Consider the following 24,643-nt stretch of genomic DNA (forward strand, 5'->3'; position numbering starts at 1 on the left):
GGCCGGCTCTTTGGTCGAAAATATAGACCGTAGTATTGTACTAGACACTAGTTGTCGTTTGAAAATTTGTTCTGATATTATATTGCTCTTCCTTTCTAGTTTACACCCGATGATTAATGTTTTAATGAATCAGCTCCTGGTTGGAAATGCACTCATAACATTGTACCAAGACACAGGTTTCCGTTAAACAAGCAGGGGTCTAGTGGCTAGATTTAGATGTTAACCGGTTCAATTTCTTGATTGTAATTGCATTTGAGATAATCTGAACTACCAGTTGTACTAAGCTGTGCGTTCCTGTCTTTGGATGACCGGGTAATTATTGGCGTATTTTTAATTGGATGTTGTGGTTCCACCAAATGAGTTCTCTTGTAACAAGTGCTCATACGTAATGTTTTGAAACGTTCCTTCAGAGCGGCCTTTATAACTGAAAAATAATTTAACTTTTGACTTATTAACAGCCAACTGTTACTTGAGCTATAGTCAGAATAAGATTGTCAAAAGGGATGGGTTGGGATGAAGTCGCACATTGGTTGCTGATAGAAATGAAAAGATTGCTCGATTTGAAGCAAGCCTTATCAATGTCATAATTGTTGGGTAATTTGTTTAGCCTTTACGCATAGGTGCGCATCTTGACCCCGAGCTTTCGACATTCAGTGCCCAAATTAAAAAAAGAAAAATATGACATTTGCTTGAGTAATTGAAGCACTCTTGTCGTCAATATTAATTATATGTGTAGGAGAAGGGTACTTAATAGGAAAAAGTGTGTCCAGCGCGGTAGTAAACACTGCTGTTTCACCTGATAACGGGTCGGCAGCAGGTCCGGGCCTTTGTATTTACTGTCTTGTTTTTCCTGTTTTGTTTCTCTTGTGAAGGCTTGTTCATTTCACAAATTTGTTATTTTGTAAGCAAAGGAAATTTATGATTACATATTGTTAAACGAACAGGTTACGTGAAAAGCAAGTTATATTGGTGGATCCTCCCTTCCATGTTTTCCTTAATACCAATAAATATCACCATTTTGACTTCGAACTGTGAGGTGTGGAGATGCAGGGAATCATTTCATTAATACACTTCTGAAGTCAATTTATCAAAGCCCATATGTCGGCATACCTCCATTCGGTGGAATGACGTCATATTGCTTTGTACCGTGGAACGTGACTCCTTATACCTGTGGCATGGGAGAGAAACAGTACGATCTAGAGTTTGCATGTTATGAACGGTGTCTCAATACGACATCACTCCTACGATGCAGTTTCGTCGTGGCTGCCCGGAGGCTGAATACAGCATGAGTACATCTAAGGCGGAGGCGTGTAGTGCGGACTATTTCCGGGCACCTGGCGTGCGGAGGAAAATAGTCCCGGGGCTGGAAAAAATTTGGATATTTGTGTAAAGTTCGTATGGGACCAAAGTGCTGAGGTCATCGGTCGCTAGGCTTACACAATACATAATCTAACTTAAACTAACTTACGCCCAGGACAACACACACAACCATGCCCGAGGGAGGACTCGAACCTCCGACGTGGGGAGCCGCGCAAACCGTGGCAATGCGCCTCACATTGCGCGGCTACCTCGCGCGGTAGCAGCACACGCATAGAGTGTATACATTAATAGTATTGTTCCCTTGAAGTAAACGGTGGAATGTCAGAAAACAAAAAAGAGAATGGTTCTTTGTTCAGTGGTGTGTGCCAAATACGACTAAGAAACCTGACTCACTTTGCTCATCGGATTGTGACTGATCGAAGTATCTTCTAACACAGCGGCCTGTGTAGCAATTTCAGTAGTTTATCAGATTGCGCTAAAGATATCACGTAGCGTGAGATAGAGTTCAATTAAAGTTTTTGATGTCCTTTTATATCGCGACGGTCCGCGCTACGTGATCTGCTGAGATCTGTTCACACTGGAAAGCATTAGTATCATAGTCTGATGACGACCGTCAGCCGAGCTGACTGCGCCTCCTGTCGTGAATTGGAAACAATACCAGACGGCGAGAGCAGCGCCTGCAATGCTGTCGTTCCGCGTTCCTGATGGTTATGAGTACGTTGTATTTCACAAAATTAGGTTAACAGGACATTCGCAACTGATCATCGTGAAATCATATGATAAACCAGTTCGGTTATAATACTTTTACTGATCGTCATTGTATCAGTAAAACTAAAGTGGTATATTATCTCTGAGCCGCGCGTAGTGTCCGCGCGGTTTGAGGCGTCATGTCGCGGACTGCACGGCCCTTCCCGCCGGAGGTTCGAGTCCTCCCTCGGGCATGCGTGTGTTTGTTGTTCTTAGCATAAATTACCCCCCCCCCCCCATGAACCATGGACCTTGCCGTTGGTGGGGAGGCTTGCGTGCCTCAGCGATACAGATAGCCGTACCGTAGGTACAACCACAACGGAGTGGTATCTGTTGAGAGGCCAGACAAACGTGTGGTTCCTGAAGAGGGGCAGCAGCCTTTTCAGTAGTTGCAAGGGCAACAGTCTGGATGATTGACTGATCTGGCCTTGTAACAATAACCAAAACGGCCTTGCTGTGCTGGTACTACGAACGGCTGAAAGCAAGGGGAAACTACGGCCGTAATTTTTCCCGAGGGCATGCAGCTTTACTGTATGATTAAATGATGATGGCGTCCTCTTGGGTAAAATATTCCGGAGGTAAAATAGTCCCCCATTCGGATCTCCGGGCGGGGACTACTCAAGAGGATGTCGTTATCAGGAGAAAGAAAACTGGCATTCTTCGGATCGGAGCGTGGAATGTCAGATCCCTTAATCGGGCAGGTAGGTTAGAAAATTTAAAAAGGGAAATGGATAGGTTAAAGTTAGATATAGTGGGAATTAGTGAAGTTCGGTGGCAGGAGGAACAAGACTTCTGGTCAGGTGACTACAGGGTTATCAACACAAAGTCAAATAGGTGTAATGCAGGAGCAGCTTTAATAATGAATAGGAAAATAGGAATGCGGGTAAGCTACTACAAACAGCATAGTGAACGCATTATTGTGGCCAAGATAGATACGAAGCCCACACCTACTACAGTAGTACAAGTTTATATGCCAACTAGCTCTGCAGATGACGAAGAAATTGAAGAAATGTATGATGAAATAAAAGAAATTATTCAGATAGTGAAGGGAGACGAAAATTTAATAGTCATGGGTGACTGGAATTCGAGTGTAGGAAAAGGGAGAGAAGGAAACGTAGTAGGTGAATATGGATTGGGGCTAAGAAATGAAAGAGGAAGCCGTCTGGTAGAATTATGCACAGAGCACAACTTAATCATAGCTAACACTTGGTTTAAGAATCATGATAGAAGGTTGTATACATGGAAGAACCCTGGAGATACTAAAAGGTATCAGATAGATTATATAATGGTAAGACAGAGATTTAGGAACCAGGTTTTAAATTGTAAGACATTTCCAGGGGCAGATGTGGACTCTGACCACAATCTATTGGTTATGACCTGTAGATTAAAACTGAAGAAACTGCAAAAAGGTGGGAATTTAAGGAGATGGGACCTGGATAAACTGAAAGAACCAGAGGTTGTAGAGAGTTTCAGGAAGAGCATAAGGGAACAATTGACAGGAATGGGGGGAAGAAATACAGTAGAAGAGGAATGGGTAGCTTTGAGGGATGAAGTAGTGAAGGCAGCAGAGGATCAAATAGGTAAAAAGACGAGGGCTAGTAGAAATCCTTGGGTAACAGAAGAAATATTGAATTTAATTGATGAAAGGAGAAAATATAAAAATGCAGTAAATAAAGCAGGCAAAAAGGAATACAAATGTCTCAAAAATGAGATAGACAGGAAGTGCAAAATGGCTAAGCAGGGATGGCTAGAGGACAAATGTAAGGATGTAGAGGCTTTTCTCACTAGGGTTAAGATAAATACTGCCTACACGAAAATTAAAGAGACCTTTGGAGATAAGAGAACCACTTGTATGAACATCAAGAGCTCAGATGGAAACCCAGTTCTAAGCAAAGAAGGGAAAGCAGAAAGGTGGAAGGAGTATATAGAGGGTCTATACAAGGGCGATGTACTTGAGGACAATATTATGGAAATGGAAGAGGATGTAGATGAAGATGAAATGTGAGATACGATACTGCGTGAAGAGTTTGACAGAGCACTGAAAGACCTGAGCCGAAACAAGGCCCCCGGAGTAGACAACATTCCATTGGAACTACTGACGGCCTTGGGAGAGCCAGTCCTGACAAAACTCTACCATCTGGTGAGCGAAATGTATGAAACAGGTGAAATACCCTCAGACTTCAAGAAGAATATAATAATTCAAATCCCAAAGAAAGCAGGTGTTGACAGATGTGAAAATTACCGGGCAATCAGTTTAATAAGCCACAGCTGAAAAATACTAACACGAATTCTTTACAGACGAATGGAAAAACTAGTAGGAGCCGGCCTCGGGGAAGATCAGTTTGGATTCCGTAGAAATACTGGAACACGTGAGGCAATACTGACCTTACGACGTACCTTAGAAGAAAGATTAAGGAAAGGCAAACCTACGTTTCTAGCATTTGTAGACTTAGAGAAAGCTTTTGACAATGTTGACTGGAATACTCTCTTTCAAATTCTAAAGATGGCAGGGGTAAAATACAGGGAGCGAAAGGCTTTTTACAATTTGTACAGAAACCAGATGGCAGTTATAAGAGTCGAGGGACATGAAAGGGAAGCAGCGGTTGGGAAGGGAGTAAGACAGGGTTGTAGCCTCTCCCCGATGTTATTCAATCTGTATATTGAGCAAGCAGTAAAGGAAACAAAAGAAAAATTCGGAGTAGGTATTAAAATCCATGGAGAAGAAATAAAAACTTTGAGGTTCGCCGATGACATTGTAATTCTGTCAGAGACAGCAAAGGACTTGGAAGAGCAGTTGAACGGAATGGATGGTGTCTTGAAGGGAGGATATAAGATGAACATCAACAAAAGCAAAACGAGGATAATGGAATGTAGTCGAATTAAGTCGGGTGATGTTGAGGGTATTAGATTAGGAAATGAGACACTTAAAGTAGTAAAGGAGTTTTGCTATTTGGGCAGCAAAATAACAGATGATGGTCGAAGTAGAGAGGATATAAAATGTAGACTGGCAATGGCACGGAAAGCGTTTCTGAAGAAGAGAAATTTGTTAACATCGAGTATAGATTTAAGTGTCAGGAAGTCCTTTCTGAAAGTATTTGTATGGAGTGTAGCCATGTATGGAAGTGAAACATGGACGGTAAATAGTTTGGACAAGAAGAGAATAGAAGCTTTCGAAATGTGGTGCTACAGAAGAATGCTGAAGATTAGATGGGTAGATCACATAACTAATGAGGAGGTACTGAATAGGATTGGGGAGAAGAGGAGTTTGTGGCACAACTTGACCAGAAGAAGGGATCGGTTGGTAGGACATGTTCTGAGGCATCAAGGGATCACCAATTTAGTATTGGAGGGCATCGTGGAGGGTAAAAATCGTAGGGGGTGACCAAGAGATGAATACACTAAGCAGATTCAGAAGGATGTAGGTTGCAGTAGGTGCTGGGAGATGAAGAAGCTTGCACAGGATAGAGTAGCATTGAGAGCTGCATCAAACCAGTCTCAGGACTGATGACCACAACAACAACACAGCATAAATTAGTTTAAGTTGTCTAGGAACTGATGACCTAAGCAGTTGGTTCCTTAGGAATTCACACACATTTGAACATTTTGTATATTATCTGATTTTAAGTTGTATTTATTGTTGTTACTGGTTTGCTATTCGGGGCTTTTTTGGTCATATTTGGCCCGCGGACGACTGAGCAGAAAGTGGACAACTCCTGAAGCATAGACCAACAGAAAAACGAAGATGTGCTTTGGTTGCGGTTCGGTTGGAGTGTGCGTGCGGACGCCGCTGTAACGTGTTGCGCATAAGCAGCAAAAAGACCCATTATGTTATGATAGGACGACTGAAGAACAACCAATGGAGGAACTAACATCTACTGCATTACAGTGAATATCCGACAGGCGTGGTCTGAAGTGGAACGACACAATATGCTGCCTGCCAAGAAAGTCAAGCCCCAAGAAGACGTGGTTGGATGTCAGTAGAGCTTCGAAGACATAAACATCGTAGGCTCTCACATAAATGATTGGTGTTGCAGTTCTCTGTGACATGTAGAACGAAAAGTACACTGCAGCCATGTTGTTAATACTTAGTTTATTATCAGGCCATTATCAGGTGGAGGAGAGAGTGGAGATTTGTAAAGAGTACATGAAGACTTTTATGAGGGGAAGAGAGAAGAAGAAACAGTTGATTTTGAAGGGATAGGTGAGACAACATTAGAATCAGAATTTAAGAGGCCTTTGGATATTGAAGATAAAATAAGACAGAAGGAGTAGACAACATTCCGTCACAATTCCAAAAATCATCGGTAGAAGTGGCAACAAAACGCCCATTCACGTTGGTTTGTAGTGTGTATGAGGCTGGCGACATACCATCAGACTTTCGTAAAAATAACAGCCACACATTTCCGAAGAGTGCAATAACTGACAAGTATTAGAATTATTGAAAAATCAGCTTAACGGCTCATCCATTCAATAAATATACAGAAGAGTGGAAAACCAAAAACGTATATTTTTTGTTGACGATAAGTTTAGAAAGGTAAAGGCACCAGAAAGGCTATTCTGACGTTGTGCTTGATAATGGAAGAAAGACGAAAGAAAAATCAGGACACATTCATAGGACCTGTCAACCTGGAATAAACGTTCGTCATGTCGAGTGTGCAAGATGTTCGAAATTATGATAAAAACAGGTGTAATATACAATATGTACAAGAACCAAGAGGAATAATAAGAATGGACGTCCGGGAAAGAGGTGCTCGGATTAAAAGGAATGTAAGACAGGAATGTAGTCTTTCGCCTTGCTGTTCAATCTGTACCTCGAAGGAGCAATGACGGAAACAAAATAAACGTTCAGGTGTGGAATTAAAATTGAAGGTGATAATATATCAATGATACGATTCGCTGGTGAGATTGGTACGCTGAGTGAAAGTGAAGAAGGATTACTTGATCTGCTCAATGGATTGAACTACTACCTAGGCAACAAAATAACCAATGACGGATGGAGCAAGGTAGACATCAAAAGCAGACCAGCACTGGCCAAATGGCATTCCTGGCAAAAATAAGTCTACTAGTATCAAACATAAGCCTTAATTTGACGAAGATATATGTAAGAAAGTACGTTTAGAGCACATCATTGTATGGTAGTGAGTGAGAAAACCGGAACTGAAGAAAATCGAAGGATGTGGTTCTATAGACGAGTGTTAAAAAATAGGTACACTGATAAGGTGAGGAATGAGGAGGTTCCGCGCAGATTCTGAGAGGAAAGGAGTGTGCGGAAAACCCTGACGAGGAGAAGGGACTGGATGATAAAACGACGTCTTTTAAGACATCAGAGTATGACTTCCGTGGTACCAGAGGGAACTGTAGATAGCAAAAACTGTCAAGGAAGACAGAGACTGGAACACGTCGAGCATGAATGAAGTTCCAAGCGCTGCTCTGGGATGAAGAGATAGGCACAAGGGAGGAGTTTGTGGCGGTCTGCATCAAACCAGTCACAAGGCTTAAGGCTCAAAGAAGATCAGGCATGATACGGTATGCAAAGACCATGAATAGCATCAGGTACTGAGTGATATCTTTGAAGAACATGGATATGACCCATGTTAGACAGTGTTATCAGCACTTGACAGCCTTTGAAAAGGGACTTATTCCAGGTCCAGATTTGGCCAGCTGTTCGAGTCGTGCAATGCGGTTTGTGTTGCCTTCTGTTGTGACAGTATCCTGATGCTGGACTGGTTGGAGACTTAAGAACTGGCACACTCATCGTCAAAGTTTCGGTCGACTATGCCTCACTCTTACAACGGAGGATCGCTTTACTGTGCACAAAGCACGTCACAACCACTTCACATCAGTGCCTATTATTCTAGAATAAGTACTGGACTCACTGGAATAGTCTGTGACCCGGTCTTCATGTTATGGGGAGCCAGCGGGTATTACTTTAGTTCACTGGCTGGTAGTGTCTGTACGAACTCTGAAAGCAGATCGGTACAGCACCGACTATTCTCGTTTTACTTCTAATGCGACAGTATTTTGTTGCCATTTTTCAACAGGACGATGTTCGTCCACAAATGGCACGTGTTTCTATGAACTGTCTGCGCGATGTTGATGTATTCATTTAGCCTGCAAGATTTTTAGATCTGAACCCAGTAGAACAAATGTGGGACTTGCTCGGACGTCAATTCCGTGCCAGTGGCAGAACAAGGCATATCGAGGACCTGTTTCAACAGTTGCCGGCCACCTTGGCTCAGGAGAGAATACAACGGCGTTATGACAACAACTCTCCCACCCGAAGCAGTGCACGTACCCAGAAGTCTTGGGGTGCAACGTCATACTGGTAACTGATTTCATATTGAATTGTTATTTGTAAATCTAATCCGATATTTTAATCACTGAAACAACATCGTGCACCCTCTGGGCCTCTAAAGGTTCACTTCGTTTCCTCCTCCACTTCTGTGTGCTGTACTTTTTGTATCAGACGCTCTAAAAATAATCGCAGTTAAGCCATATTGACAGATTCATTCGAAAAATGCTGCTTCCACGGATAAACAGTCATTCGATTGTTTCTCGAATACTGCTCGAACAAGATATGGTTGATAGAGGAAACAGGGAACCAACAGATCAAGAAAAAGGCATCTCTAACAGTGGACGAAACGTTGGTACCGTAAGTAGTACATATTTTATATAGGATGACGAGCTATCATACCCAGAAAAATTTTATGCCAACTGGCGCTGGCCACGGAGCCTATGTAATTACCCGTACACGAATTGCTCTGTAGCCGGTTCTGTCTAGCGCCACACTGCACCAAAGAAGAGTTACTTCATGACGGTCCGAAATATGCTCTTTCCGCTGCCCGGCTTTGGTCTCCCTTCATTAAATTAACGTTGTTTGGAGAACTTCAAAGCTGATTTTCTTGATAATTTTTTAGAGTTATATCAAACTGAACTGGTCGAATGATACTTGAGTTCTGAACTTCACTTAGGATAAATATTAAAAACTAAAAAACAAATCCGACTGCAATGAACTTCCTTTGTCAGATGATATGCTCCACTACTACTGTGTTATGATATACTTTTACAAATAAAGAAAAATATGTTTTCTGAAAACATCTGGTAAGCTATAATTTACACCTAAAATCAGTTAACATATATATGGGGGTCTACTTTTTGACTTCAAAAAACCTAAAAGTAATTAGACCGAAACACGTCCTAGTACCTGAAAGTGAAGGGAGAAAGAGAGCTCACCTCTTTATCCTCCAGATGGTGCTAATATTCGTTTCTTTTCTTATATTCATTTAAACATTCATTTAAACAAATTCACCCATTAAGAAACATAGAAAGCTTTACTGAATGAAGCATGAAAAGCAGATGGCGGGTATTTTCTGTCGTTAACAGGTAATGTTTCATTATCCTGTAAGTTAATGAGACATGCGCTTCACCGATTGCGTTTCAGTTCTACATATTAATTTGCAAAGTAATATAATCGACTGGAAGAAAATGTTCATTTATAATTGTATTGTTACCTTCCTCTATTAAACTAATTTATTAAAAACACTAAACATTTCGTCATGGGCGTTGTTACAATCTGAGACACGCTCTTCATCGACACCAGTTATAATATTAAACATTTTTACATTTCATCTTTGTATTAATAACCGCTTCAGCTGTATTTAGTCCTTTATTATTGGACTATCCAATAATAAAGGAGTAAATACGGCCGAAGCGGTTATTAATACCCAAGATGACTATTCATAGATGTGGTTGCCCCACCGACAAGGTTGTCTGCATGTTTAAATGTATGCGTGTGAGTGTGTGTTTTGTATGATTAACGGGTATCCTGTCAGAGACTAATAAATCTTTCAAAATCCAGTATTTCGGAGTTCCCAAGGATACTGAAACTGTGTGTCGTAGCAGAGCTAGAAACTAGAACCGCCTTTTTCGTGGGTAATTCAGTCACTAAGACAGGCCTGTCCTCACAAAGGCCGGCAGGTCTGCCCTCCTTTCTGCACCTACCTGTACTCCAGGAATGGTGGTACAGCTAGGTTACTAGGAGAGATTCTGCTCAATTTAATCCATTCGCAGGGAGCGTGAGCTAAGGAAAATATAAAATCATTTAGCGTACAGCAAGATTACACTGTAATAGTACATGCTCGTAGTGTACGCCATTCTTTCTCATACTCGAAAAGCTTTAACGAAAAGAGTTACAGCAAAATACTTGCAAACTAAATCGCAAATCACACAAATTTCTATATACAACTATACGCATTCTGATGTCATCTTAGGCTTTGACGGTGAATCTACTTCTTGTACTGTTGCTTGGTGTCCATCCGGTTGGAGTAGTTTTCGTAACATTCCATGTCGACAGCGTACATTGCCGTCTCTTCAGGCGTTATCTGTAGAGCGAGCCTCTTTATATTCTCACCGCTTCCCACCCTTTCCTTCAGCGGTGGTCATACGATTCGATGGTTGGGTTGGAGTGGTGGGGTGGAGTGGTGGGACAGGGGAAGGGGGGGAGGGGGGAAGGACGCCAGATGGTGGTCGCGAAACCTCGTCCCTGAGTGTTCCTGAGGACTGCGGGCCGATGCTGTGATTTTAGTTTGCCTAATGTTGGGTCCCAAGCATTGCTGAGAGTCAGCAATGTGTGCCTGTTGAACAGACCGCCACACTCCTTCGGATCACAGTCCCAAAATGACGAGGTCTGCCTTAGCACTTCCGTTTGTTCATCTGTCATGAAGTCCCCTGTAGCCACGCACTGTTCTGCAGTCGCATATTTTGTTGGTTTCTTAAGTTCGGTGTGGCTTCTGTGATCCTTGCATCTTTCTTCTGTTATCCATACAGTCTCCCTGCTATATGCCTTACACAGAAGACACACAAACTTAAGCAACCAACAAAATGTGCGGTTGCAGAACACTGCAGGGGACTCCATAAGTACGAAGAAGAGGAAGTGCTACGACAGACCTCGTCGGTTTGCGATTGTACTCTGAAGGAAGCTATTGAAATACGAGTTTCTGACGGGCCGATCAACAAAGACATTGGATTCACTCTCATGAAAGCTTCCGACCCAGCCAACTAACATCCCAACGTCGGCCTAGAGCGACTGCCTCGTCTGTTGCATGTCACAGGAATGCTGAGGGACCAAGTTCGCGGCCAGATCCACCAGATTAACTGTTTGCTGCCGGACCTCCACTGTGTTGTTAAGTTGACATTCTTTGAATACTGTTTTATGTTGCAAATTTCCTCTTACACTGTGAAATTAATTTAAAAGTCTTAACAATTTGCATGTATTTCCCAAGAATCTTGGTAACTGTCAGTTGAGTCATTATTGAATAGTTGTTGAATAAAAATATTGGTTTGGAAATGATAATTGACGCATCAAGTTGAGTCACCATTCAACGTGCTTTCCTTAAATTAATCCAGATCCTTGTTCTTGGTCTCAGTGACATCTGTGAGATTTTCTCCTCCCGAAGCAGCTTCGAGTATTTCATCTACATGTTTAAAATAAACTAATTTTGTTTTTACTCTGTATTTTGTGTCTAAAGTTCGTATGTTTAATTTTGAGCAGATGAATACCGACCTCTGGGAAGAGATTTGCAGGTCGCCTTCTCAATGCATTCATTTAGTCGTCCAGAATCGGGTGCAACAGAGGGCGCAGTTTCACCTCATAATGGGGGCCTTCACAGACTCTTTTTTTTATGGATGACAACGTGTGACCGCATAAAACAGAGCAGGTAGAGGATCTCTTGGATATGCGCATTTCTGTGCCTGTCTGTAACACGTGTGAAATATGCGGACGTGGCGGTAGCTGCGGGGGAAATAGAAGAATAAAAAGGTTACAAGGTATGCCTGCACCGTGTCACCCAACTTTGTCTACTGTCCTAGGTACCGTATAACCCTGTACTGCGCTACACTGTCACTTAAGTGCTCAAAGGCGTCAACGAGCGTGTGACATACGTCTCTGCCTACATCTACGTTACATTCAGAAGGCCGCTTTAAGATGCTCGGTGGAGTGTACCTTGATACCATTACCATTTTTCTTCTTCTCTGTTCCACTAGCGCTTGGGAAGAATGGTTTCTGGATGAACATTAATTTTTCCATTTTTTAAATTTTTATTTATTTATTTATTTATTTATTTTTGTCATTTGGCTACACATATACCGGAGGAACTATCACATGTGTGGATTATCATTTCTTCGAACGATCGTTCTAAGAATTTCAATAGTAATCTACTTCGAAAGGAACAACGCCTTTCCGTAGCGATTGCGACTGGAGTTAGTTGAACAACTCCGTAAAGTCTCACATTTACTAATTGACGCCTGAAAGAAATTTGCAGCTTATTTGGATCTTCTCTATCTCCTCTGATAGTCCTACTTCATAAGGGTCCAAGACGGATCAATAACAGTCAAGAAGAGATGAAAAAGTGTTCTGTAAGACATTTCTTTTGTAGACAAATAAGAGAGGGGCATTATAATTAAACTTATGATGCTTGAGAGTGCTCCAATGGAAAAGAAACGAGTGACCGTATGACACTGACACATAGTGGAAACATCTGTAAGGGCATGCGGAAGAGAAATAACAAGTAAAAATTGAAATAAACATATTTTGAATTCCAAATAAGATAGTACCATTTCTTAACTGCGTACCACGTCTATGTTAAACGTTACAAATGTTGTTCAATATGACGACAATCTGTATGCACAGCAGCCTGGAACAACACTATAGATACCGTTTCACAGTTGTTCGCATGGCTTTTCGACCCCTATACCACTGAACATTCAACTGTGGTGATACAGCGTTTTGCGAGTTAACGAGCATTTCGCTCTCTTTTAAGTATATGGCCGGAAGAGCGAACCTTCACGAATTGTGAAACTAACCCTGTCGTCCAGGACCAGGTGCCACAAAGAGCGCAGTTTCACCACGAGATGAGGAATCACACATACGTCTATTGTTTATTGAGGCCTAAGAGCTGTAGTGTGCGAATGAAACAGACGTGAACCTACATCACAGGGAAGCCCAGTAGCAGCCGTTAGTTGCCAAGGAGACGTCGTACTGTAAAATATGGCGGACCTAAGAACGACCATAAAGGGAAACATTTATGAAAGAGATTTAATTCTGTGGTAATGCAGGGAATGAAGCCACAGTAATTTTAATCTTCCATCCTACATAAATTTTCATGCTGATCCCAAAAAAACTTGAATATTGATCATATCTTTAATAGTTTAGGGTTGGGTTGTTTGCGGAAAGAGACCATTCAGCGAGGTCATCGGTCTCATCTGATTAGGGAAGGACGGGGAAGGAAGTCGGCCGTGCCCTTTGAAAGGAACCATCCCGGCATTTGCCTGGAGCGATATAGGGAAATCACGGGAAACCGAAATCATGATGACCGGACGCTGGATTGAACCGTCGTCCTCCCAAATTCGAGTCGGTGTCTAAATAGTTTAGGATTTACTGTTAAGGTGAAATTTACAGGTTTTGTAACAAAGACCTGAATGCTAAAATCTGAACGCTTTGCTCGACCTTAAGGATCGACATTTCATATGGAAGCGCATCATTAAAATCACAAACGTTGTAAATATCAACTGTGTAACTTTATTTGTTTAAAAGATATTGTAAATTTAAATTATCAATATTTTCAGTTAAGCATCAGATCATCATTTCCTCCACACAAAACAAATTGAACGATGACAGAATGACGCCTTATTGAATCTTTAGGTAATAGAATAATTGTTGTAAAGTTTAGTGCATAATACAAACTTTTGTTCGTTATTTATTTATCAGAAAGCACGTTTATGCAAGGCCACTGGCGGTGATATTCAAAGTTAAGAAGGAAATTGTATTGATTTTATGTAACAGAATTTAACAATGGATATTGTTACGTTATTTAGAATGTGAAAGTGGTCAAGCTGTAGCCAATCAGATGGAGGGCTTCAGGAAGGGCAACTGCCCCAGTCAATTGAGCGAGGGTATTCGGCGCGCGGGAAACGCGGCTGGGGACGGACAGAGGGAGTGCAGGTGCAGACCCGAAAGAGGACAGGTCGTCTGGAGACACCAAAGCGAACAGTTCGGATTGAGACGCGAAAGCGGACAGTCGGTATTTACGCACCTAGGAAGTGAAACGACTTAGAAAATTTCGCGTAGTGTGTTATCGCGGGACTTAGTCTCTGAGAGGTGAGCAGCCGCGCGCCTGGTGTGAATATCGATATTGAGTATTGCACTTGTGTTTCGCGATGAGATTGTGAGTGATCGAAATGTGTCAAATGGATATGCGCTCGAGTGGAAGAGTAATTTTAAATACGACCACTTTTGCTATTATTTTGTTTTCTTTCTGAATATACATTATTGTAAACAAATCGCAAATGTGTGGCCTATATCATTTATGGGTCGTTAATTTATTTCCCGATATTACTATTACTGTTATTATATGTCATATTAACTTCATACAATTTCGCAAACTTCCTATCAGGCAGACAATTTAACCAAAGGTTCACAAGGTCTAATTTAGGGCGTGTAATGTGACACGTGCGGTTCAACCCCTAGACGAGTTTGAGCCAAGACATTTCGACGAAGAGGAACCAGATGTGGGCCCGAACATTTTTGGGATTATAGTTCGCAGTGTTCACTGCTTGAAGATCACACATCTGATCCAGAATTCTCAGCCTGGCAACACTAGCTTCGTCAGCAATTTGTGGCACAATTTACAGTCGGAATGTCCCAGGAACAACCAGCAAAACGCCAGGTAATTCGAGCTTCCGAATCATGTTCTTCAACGCTTCTGAGGAGAAGGACCTTCCCGTGACCCATGAATGCTTCGATACTCGCGAAGAGCAGCAGCGCTGTTGTTTTGCTAAATTAGATTTGCGAGTAAAGCTCTGCTAACCTTGGCCAGACCAGTGTTAGCTGCCTGCAACTGTAACGCACGCCGATGTTTGTGTTTCACCCCTATGCCGCCGTATAGTACCGGCGTCTAATGGGAAGTTACGGCACTGATAACTGTTTTTAATTTCTACATATTCTCAAGTAGTAAAAGTTGATTTATAACAACCCAATACTTTCTCAAAAATCTTCTAATGAATCTCAGCCCGGCTCACGTTTTCCTTCCAATTGTTTTACGAGTTCATTGATCTTTACGTCACTCAGGCCATTTACTCTGAGATATTTTGCGGGTGTTACTTTTCCACTGACTTTTCGTAAATCGCTTTGCCTATTATTGCGCAGTGTGTGATATACTGTGTCAACTACCAATTGAAGCACCAATCATCGATCCACTGCAGGTCTTCCTGCATTTCGCTACAGTCGGCTGACGCTGAAATCTTTAGTAGACTACTGTATCTTCAACGTTATTCCCCTTCCACGTTATTCCCCAGATTACTAATGTAAACTTTAAATCGTACCGGTCCTATAACACTCTCACAGGGTACTCCCAAAATTATGAGGGCAAATCAAATGAAAACCTTAAATTTGTAATAACAAATCGAAATTTCGAACCGTTATCTTGTAAGTTGATAAGCGTGCTACAAACAGCGTGCAGAATTTCCTGTAGGTGGCAACATAGTGCAGATGCACACATACCGTCGCAGTATCAAGATAAAGATGGGCGCCCCACTTGCGACTTGCACCGGGAAAGAACAGCGTTCTGTTATTCGGTTTTTGCGCAGTGAAGGTTTGAAACCTATTGAAATTTATTGACGAATGAAGGTTCAGTACGTTTATGCATGTTTGTCACAGCAGCAAGTCTACGAATGGAGTAGGAAGTTCGCAAATCGAGTTGTGACTCCACAGAACACTGCAGCAGTTGAAGCCGTAGTGAAGGAAAACCCCGGAGTGACACTGAATGACATTGCAGCATGTTTACAGATAAGTCATGGATGAGCACACCACATTGTGCATGATGTGCTCCAGTTTCACAAAGTGTCTGCAAGATGGGTGCCACGGCAGCTGACTCCTGAAATGAGAGAACGACTTGTTGATGCTTCTGAAGAACTTCTTCGGCACTTTGAATGAGAAGTTGATGGCTTGCTTGCAAGAATCGTTACTGAAGACTACACCTGGGTTCACTTCCGCCAACCGGAGACGAAGAGATCGAGCAAGGATGGCGCCATTCCTCATCACTAAAACCAAAGAAGTTTCGAACAGAACCATCAGCAGGAAAGGTTATGCTGACTCTCTTTTGGGACGAAAAAGGCGTCATTTGGGAGCATTGCATGCCTAGAGGGACCACTGTCACCAGTGCATCATACACGGATCTCCTAAAAAGTCATCTGCGGCCTGCAATCAAATCAAAGCGACGTGGATTGCTGTCAGCAGGTGTCCTTTTGCAACATGACTATGCAAGGCCCCACACTGCCCGTACAGCAGTTGCTACAATCACAGACCTGCATTTTGAGTCTCTTCCTCATCCACCATACTCACCAGACCTAGCCCCCAGGTGATTTCCGAATGTTTGGACCACTCAAAGACGCAATGGGAGGAAAGAGGTTCCGTGCTGATGAAAAGGTACGCCACGCGGTGCATGAGTTGTTACGCGGACTGCCAAAAGAATATTTTTCTAAAGGAATTTATGCAATTTGTAAGCGCTGGAGGACTTCCATTGAGCGTGGGGGAGTTTGTGTTGAAAAGTGATACAGCTTTGTACCACTTCTGCACAATAAATAATATTTGAAAAATATATGTAATGTTTACATTTGACTCACCCTCGTAGCTTCAGATTTTTCGATTTTGTTCTTTAAGAACTACGTGTTCAGTTCTGCCTGCGAGGAAGTCCTATATCCTTATACACGGCTGGTCTGAGACTCGGGAAGCCCGTATTTTGTTCACCAAACGACAGTGTGGAACTATATCGAAAGCCTTCCAGAATCGAAGAAGCATGGTATCAACCAGGGAGTCTTTGACAGAGGCGCTCTGGATTTCATGACCGAACAGAGCGAGCTCAATTTCGCAAGATCTCTGTTTACGAAATCACTCTGGATTTCATAGTAGAGATCTTCGTTTCCCACAAACCTCGTCTGCGTAAAGGCAGAAATCTACTTTATAGTCCTGCAAAGAACTGATGCCAGCGATATAGGTCCATAATTATGTGCATCAATTTTAAGATCCTTCATGAAATCGGAAATGAATTTTACTTTTTTTGTAATCGCTTCGTACCCTTCGTAAAATCTCCGAACCCTTACCACAGTTAAGTGATTTTAGTTGCTTATGTATTCCACGGTCACTTAATCTTGGCCTTCGTGTGTAAACTGAAAGGAGATCTTTCGCGGTGAAACAATTTTGGGATAGTAAACTTTGTCTTTCATCTTCCATTTCGATGCTCTCTGATCACTGTATGACTCTAAGGGTGATTTCTGTCGGCTTAGTTGCTGTACTTAGGACCAAAACTTCTTACGACTTACTGTCAGATCGGTTGGAAAAACGTGCCTTTAGAATTCATGTAATGCTTCTCACATTGCTTTTCGTACGTCGTTACAATTTAGTGTAACTTCTACTTCTGAATTATGTTTCAATCTATTTGCTTTGGCAGCAGCTTTCTAACGAGGCTTTTGTACAGCGGTGAGTTTTTATCATCCCTACAGACCGTACTCGGTAGATAATGGCCTAAGATGTATGGTTCGATGCATTTTAATTCTGTTCATTTTTGCTGCACATCCTAGTCCTCAGAACTGAATATTTGATGTTGACTCCTAAGATCTTCCGCAATTTGTTTCCTATCTCACTTATCAAACAAAAATATTTTCTTACCACTCTTAACATTCCTTGTCCCATGTGTATCCGTATGATCACTGATGCCCTCCAACACATTAAATGATTCGAAGGCCTCCGGGCTGTTGTTTACTAGGGTACCTATCTCATAACCCGCACAGTAAACATTTAAAGCAAACTCACACGAATTCCTATCACTGCCATCAGTTTTAACCTCATGACTTTTCCATTCTATAGCTAGCAAATTGAATTCTCCGTCTACTATAGGCTTTACCGGGAATCTTAATCGATACATTCTCCAAGATTTATCTGAAGCGTCTGCTACTACAGCTGCTGAGGCAGGCAGACTATAACACAGTCCAAGTTGTATGCTCGACCCAATGTTGGTGGTTACTTTCCCCAGATTATTTGACATTCAGATTCTGTAATAACCTCACTAGATGTTATAGAGATCTGTACGGCATTGCGTTCTAGCCTGTCCTTTCGATTTATGTTCCAATCTATCGAATTTCGTTGTTATTCACTTCTGGTTACAGGCAGCTTTCTGCAGCTAGTACTGTATGAGCGCCATAACTGTTACTGACTACCTTACCATAGACACTACCGCAGTTGACTAATACCACAATAACAATGCCTGTTTCCATTCTGTATGGGAGTAAATCCTTCTTTGACAGTGAAGTTACTGGTTTATCTTCGTTTTCGGCAGTCAAGGAGGGGTTCCTTCAACACAAAATCCTGTATGTGCACTACATACTTACACCACTACTCTAATTAACGATTCATGCATGTATTCTACGCCTGACGTATTGAGAGGGACCCTACAATTCTCCACAGTAGCAGTCGTCGTGAAACTCGCATCTGAGATTGACGCTGAACGTCTCAGCCTCTGGTTCAGTTCTTCCGCTCGTCTCCAAACATAACGACTACATCATTTCTTAATACCACACTGCTAATAGGCAGCTTCCCTTCCACCCACGAACAAGGCAGGTTGTTTTCACCAACTCAGTTAACCATCTAAACGAACCGAAAACTGCGTCAGCATCCAAGCAGCAAGCATAGTTTGTGCCGACATGAGCTATTACTCTGGTACGCAAAACTTAAGAACGGAACTTTCAGGTAAGTGTCATTGCCAAGTAATGTAGCTTTAAGGATCTTGGGTCATACACAGAAAGAAATGCTACAGTGTTGTGGAAAAGGTAATTAAAAGAAATACACAATGACACCAACAGAAATGACAATATCGTGTGTGTGTGTGTGTGTGTTGGGGCTTATGGGCGCTCAACATCGAGGTCATCAGCGCCCTGACACGCATTAAAAGGAACGAATGTGGACAGACCTAATAAAACTGAAAAACACACTCAAAGAAAGCAGAAAATGAAGGAAAAGACTACATAAGAAAGTAAAACCGAAGGAAAGGGAAAACTTAGTAACAAGAATGCCACAGGAAATTGTCATTGGCTGGCCACTTACATAAAATATGGGCGAGCTTGTCACACAGTAAACAAGTTAAAATCCTCTCCCTAAAATCTTTGTAAAAACATGTGACATGGCACAGAACTTTAAAACTTTAACCACATTGGTCCGAGTGTTGCCTAAAAGAGATGGCAGGTCCGCCGGCAAGTCAGCCGCGGCCCGCTGGTCAGAAAATAAAACGCAATCCAATAAAACGTGGTGCACAGTGACCTGGACGCCGCAAGCACCACACATTGGAGGGTCCTCTCGCCGGAGCAAGAAGCCATGCGTCATAGGGCTGTGGCCTATTCGAAGCCGCGTGAGGAGAACCTCGTCCCGTCGATGGGGCTGCAAGGAAGTACACCACACACGCGTTGTGGGCTTGACTAAACGGAGCTTATTGTCAGTCACTTCCAGCCACTCATCCTCCCACCGACGCATGACTCGTGAGCTCAACAGCGAGGTGAGTGCGTGCAAGGGGATAGCACACTGAGATACTTGTAGTTCGAGACACGCCTCCTTGGCTACGAGATCTGCCCTTTCATTCCCAGCAATGCCGACATGCCCCGGAACCCAGCAGAAAGCTAAAACCTTCCCCAGTCGCTGTAGTCGGAGGAGGGCATCCTGGATGGTCTGGACTATTTGGTCCGCCGGATACAAACGTTGCAATGAGTGAAGGGCACTGAGTGAATCGGAACAGACAAGAAATTTAGGAGAGGAAGAAAGTCTTATCTGCTCCAGTGCCCGCAAGATCGCAGACAATTCTGCATCAAAGACAGTAAAAGTCTGAGGCAGTCGGACCTTGAGGACACGATCCGGAGAAATAACTGAGCAACCCACGGAATCCCCTTGTTTCGACCCATCCGTAAAAACAGCTACATAGTCGTGGTGCTCAGATAAAGTGGCAGAAAATGCTGCATTAAAAACGCTGGCAGGAGTGCAATCTCTCTTGTACAGCAATAATTCTAAAATCACACGGGGCCTCTTCAGTAACCAGGGTGACTGGCAGTTAAAACCCAGGCTTTGCGGTTGTACAGACTCCACACCGAGGGACTCAAGCACACGTTGCACTCGGATCCCAAACGGCAACGTAGCCCGGGGTCGGCGGGAAAAAAGGCGGTCCTGAGGTGGATGGACAACAAGATGGTGAGCAGGCGAGCTGGGAGCTGCAAGAAACTTACAAGCTTGGCGCACCAGCAGGAGCTGCCGCCGGATGGTAAGTGGCGGTTCGCCAGCCTCAGCACAGAGGCTGGGTACGGGACTGGTCCGATAAGCACCCGTGGCCAGTCGAATCCCAGCATGGTGAACAGCGTCAAGGATCCGCAAATAAGACGGCCTCGCTGACCCATATACTGTGCACCCATAACCCAGCCGTGAGCGCACGAAAGCTCGATAAAACTGAAGGAGACGCGCCCTGTCCGCTCCCCAAGACCGGTGGCTGAGGCACTTGAGGATGTTCAGTGCCTTCAGCGTTCTGGCTTTCAAGTCACGTAGGTGTGGCAACCATGACAACCTGGAGTCAAAAATTAGGCCCAGAAACCGCACTGTGTCTCTAAAATGTAGGACAGTATCCCCCACATGCAAGGCAGGCAACGTAAAAAGACGACGAGAACGATTAAAATGAACACAAACACACTTATCGGGAGAAAACCTAAAACCCGTCTTTGCAGCCCACTCCTCTAACCGCCGCACTGTTAGCTGCAATTGACGGCTCGCGGATGCAACACTGGAGGAGGAACAGAAAACAGCAAAGTCGTCCACAAACAAGGAGCACTGTACTGGACTCCTCACTGTAGACGTTATACTGTTTATGGCTATGGCAAAGAGGGTAACGCTTAAAACACTGCCCTGGGGAACACCGTTCTCTTGCTCAAAGCGATCAGACATTGTGTTACCAACGCGGGTCCGAAAAAACCGCTGAGAGAGGAAAGTCCGAATGAAAATGGGGAGGCGGCCACGAAAGCCCCATTGATGCAGTTGTGCAAGAATACAGTGTCTCCAAGTAGTATCATATGCCTTACTGATATCAAAGAAGATACCGATACAGTGATGCTGACGGAGGAAAGCCTGCTGAATAGCCGCCTCGAGGAGGGTCAGGTTGTCGACTGTGGACCGAAATTTTCGGAATCCACACTGAAAGCGGCTAAGGAGCTGTCTGGTCTCTAGCAGCCAGACCAGACGACGGTTAACCATCCGTTCCAGGGTCTTTCCGACACAGCTTGTCAAGGCGATACTACGATAACTACTGGGACATGTGCGCTCCTTTTCTGGTTTGAGGAGAGGGATGAGGATTGCCTCCCTCCACGAGGTGGGGAACACTCCTGTCTGCCATATGAGATTAAAACATACGAGTAGGATTTCCTTTGACGCCGCTGGCAGATGTAGAAGCATGGAGTACCGGATGCGGTCGTAACCTGGTGCAGTTTCAGAAGTCTCAGTAAGAGCCGAGTAAAGTTCCCACATGGAGAAAGGGGAGTTGTAGGCCTCAGAACTGTTCGACCGAAAGTCCAAGTTCGCTCTTTTGACAGTCGCACGGTAGCGACGAAACGCTGGATCCTGGGTTGCAGTGGCAGTACTTTGTGCAAAATGCTCTGCCAGCGACTGAGCTATGGCTCTGGGTGTCGTTTGGAGGCATCCCTGGTTCAGGACTGCAGCTATTGGTAAACGGCTGCGTTTACCGGAAATCCTCCGGATGGCTTCCCATACCTTTGTGGAACAAGTGGAACGGTTGATGGAGTCCAGAAACTCCTGCCATGACCTTTTCTTGCTCTCTTTAATGACACGGTGTGCCCTGGCTGTCGCGATACGAAAGGCGGTAAGATTGACCGCTGTTGGGCGGAATTTAAATCGGCGAAGAGCCTCACGCCTGTCCCGGATGGCTGAACGGCACTCTTCTGTCCACCAAGGCACAAGGCGCCGCTTGAGAGTGCCAGAAGACTGTGGTATGGACAGGTCAGCAGCATGGTGGATCACAAGCGTGAGGTGATCCACCCATTCCTGTACGCTGTTGCGGCGGTCAAAGACAGCCAACCGAGTGAACAGTGGCCAGTTAGCCCTGCCAATCATCCACGATGGTGGCCGCTGCTCCAGCAATACACCATCCAGGAGATGAATGCGGATAGGGAAGTGATCGCTGTAACGTAGGTCGTCAATGACCTCCCAGTGAACGGAGTCAGTGAGGGTTGGAGAGCAGAAAGATAGGTCAATGGCTGAGAATGACCCTGTAGCACTAGAGAAATGAGTCGGAGTACCTATGTTGAGGATGCACAACACTTGAGATGTTAGGAGGCTCTCCAAAATTCGACCTCGAGCGCAAAGAGAACTGGAGCCCCACGGGACATGATGGGCATTGAAGTCTCCCAGGAGAAGAAACGGGCGGGGTAGTTGGTCGATAAGGTCTGTGAGAGCCTGTAAGTTCACTGCTTCCAGATGGGGTAAATAAAGGGAGCAAACGGTAAGCCTCCGACGGGAATAAATTTCAACTGCAACTGCTTGCAGGTCGGTATCCAGGGGGAGAGCAGAGGAGTGGTGGTCATTATCGACAAACACGGCGACTCCGCCTTTGGCCCTGTCTCTAGTCAGGTCATCTCGGCGATATAACGTATAGCCCCTTAGTGCAGGAGCATCAGATGGTCTGAAATGCGTTTCCTGTAAACACAAGCACAGGGGTCGTTGCCGTGCTAGGAGGTTCAGTTCCTCCACATGTGCCCAGAATCCATTCATGTTCCACTGTATAATGGGAGCCATCTATCAGGGTGGGAGTACCTTCATTCTCACTTTCTGTCGGGGAGGAGAGCCCACAACAGGTGGAGGCTCAGTTTTGGGGCGAGATGATTGCCCCAGTCTGACATCAAATTCCATCGCCTCAGAAGAGGAGTCGAGAGAGATGTCAGAGAGAATGACATCCACATCAGCAGACTGTAGAACTTCAGTCTCCTTTAGTGGGCGAGTCTTCACCTTTGTCTTTGGCTTCGATTTTCTGGACTGAGGTGGCATTGGAGCCAAAACCTCAGAAGCAGTAGGGGGTGTAGCAGCACTGGGCAGTGCACAAGACTGGACCCGGGAAGGGGCAGGAAGTTCCATGATGTCAGCTACCACAGCCTGGTCAGAAGGCCGGGGGGGGGGGGGGGAGCAGCAGGCTTCACAGGAATAACAGCAGCACACGTACATTGACAAACGCAGGTGCTAGTGCTGACAGTAGCAACCTCCGTTTGTGTAGCGGCATCGGTTTTCAAGACTGGCTGTTTGAGAACGGAAGAAAAGGAAGCATACGGGATGCGTTTTGTAGTCTTAAGTTCCTGGATCTTCCGTTCCTCAAGGAAAACTCTGCAGTCCCTACTCCACACAGGGTGATCCCCAGAGCAGTTGACACACTTGGGAGGAGAGGAGCAACCAACTATTTCATGGGCGGCTTTACCACAATTCCCGCAAGTGGCTTCCCCTCTACAGCCGAGAGTGGTGTGTCCAAAGTGGTGGCATTTAAAACACCGCATGGGGTTGGGGTAATAAGGCCGTACACTAAGACGTAGGAAACCTGCCTTCACATGCTCTAGCAATTTGGTGCTGTTAAATGTAAGGATAAATGAGTCAGTCTTTATGAGAGTACCATCCACCCGTTTCATAACGTGTTGCACGTCGACAATTCCTTCCCGGGACCATTCAGCCTTCAGTTCGTCTTGGGGAATGTCAACGAGATCTCTGCAAGTCACAACACCCTTGCTGTAGTTCAAGGTGTTGTGAAATTCAGTCTCTATCGCAAACTCCCCAAGAAATTGTGCCTTCTGATGGTTCTGGACTTGCTGGAAGCTAAATGTTTCAACCAACAAGGTGCCATTTCGCTAGCGCTTTACAGATTTTAATGTGCTAGCAATACCTTCTAAGCCTTTCTGGATATAAAATGGCGAAACTTTTTCGAAACTCCCATCTTTTCTTTTAATTATAAGAAACACATTCTTCGAAGCAGCATGCGTTCTGTTACTACTACCTGAATCAGGAGGACTGGCTACACGAGCCCTCTTGTGAGATTGGGTGTTAGAACCTACCAGCGACCCACCCTTTCCGCTGGGAGGAGTAGAAGAAAACTCCGAGGGTTCCATCTCGGTCCCACGAGCAGCTAGGGAACTAGGAGTCCACCTAGACAGAACCCCGCGTGCCTAGGTAAGCCTTATACAACTGAGGTGCGGCAGGCTCCCCAGAGGTTGCCCGCTAACGACTGCTCCACCTCAACAGCCATGCATCTCATCGGCGCGCGGCACACCTTGAGATTGAGGTTTTTTTTATAGAGGTTTATTCCATACTCGCGATCCGGGCGGTCAAGCCAAGATCCCCATTCCCTGAGACACACAACGTTCCACCGCCGCGCCGCACGGTGCTCGCTGAAGTATGCTCAGAGCTTACGGTGACAGGGGACTGGCGGCGCTTACCAGTCCCCAGCTCAGGAACCCC

This window comes from Schistocerca nitens, chromosome 5, assembly GCF_023898315.1.
Source record: "Schistocerca nitens isolate TAMUIC-IGC-003100 chromosome 5, iqSchNite1.1, whole genome shotgun sequence".
In the NCBI taxonomy this organism is placed as follows: Eukaryota; Metazoa; Arthropoda; class Insecta; order Orthoptera; family Acrididae; genus Schistocerca; species Schistocerca nitens.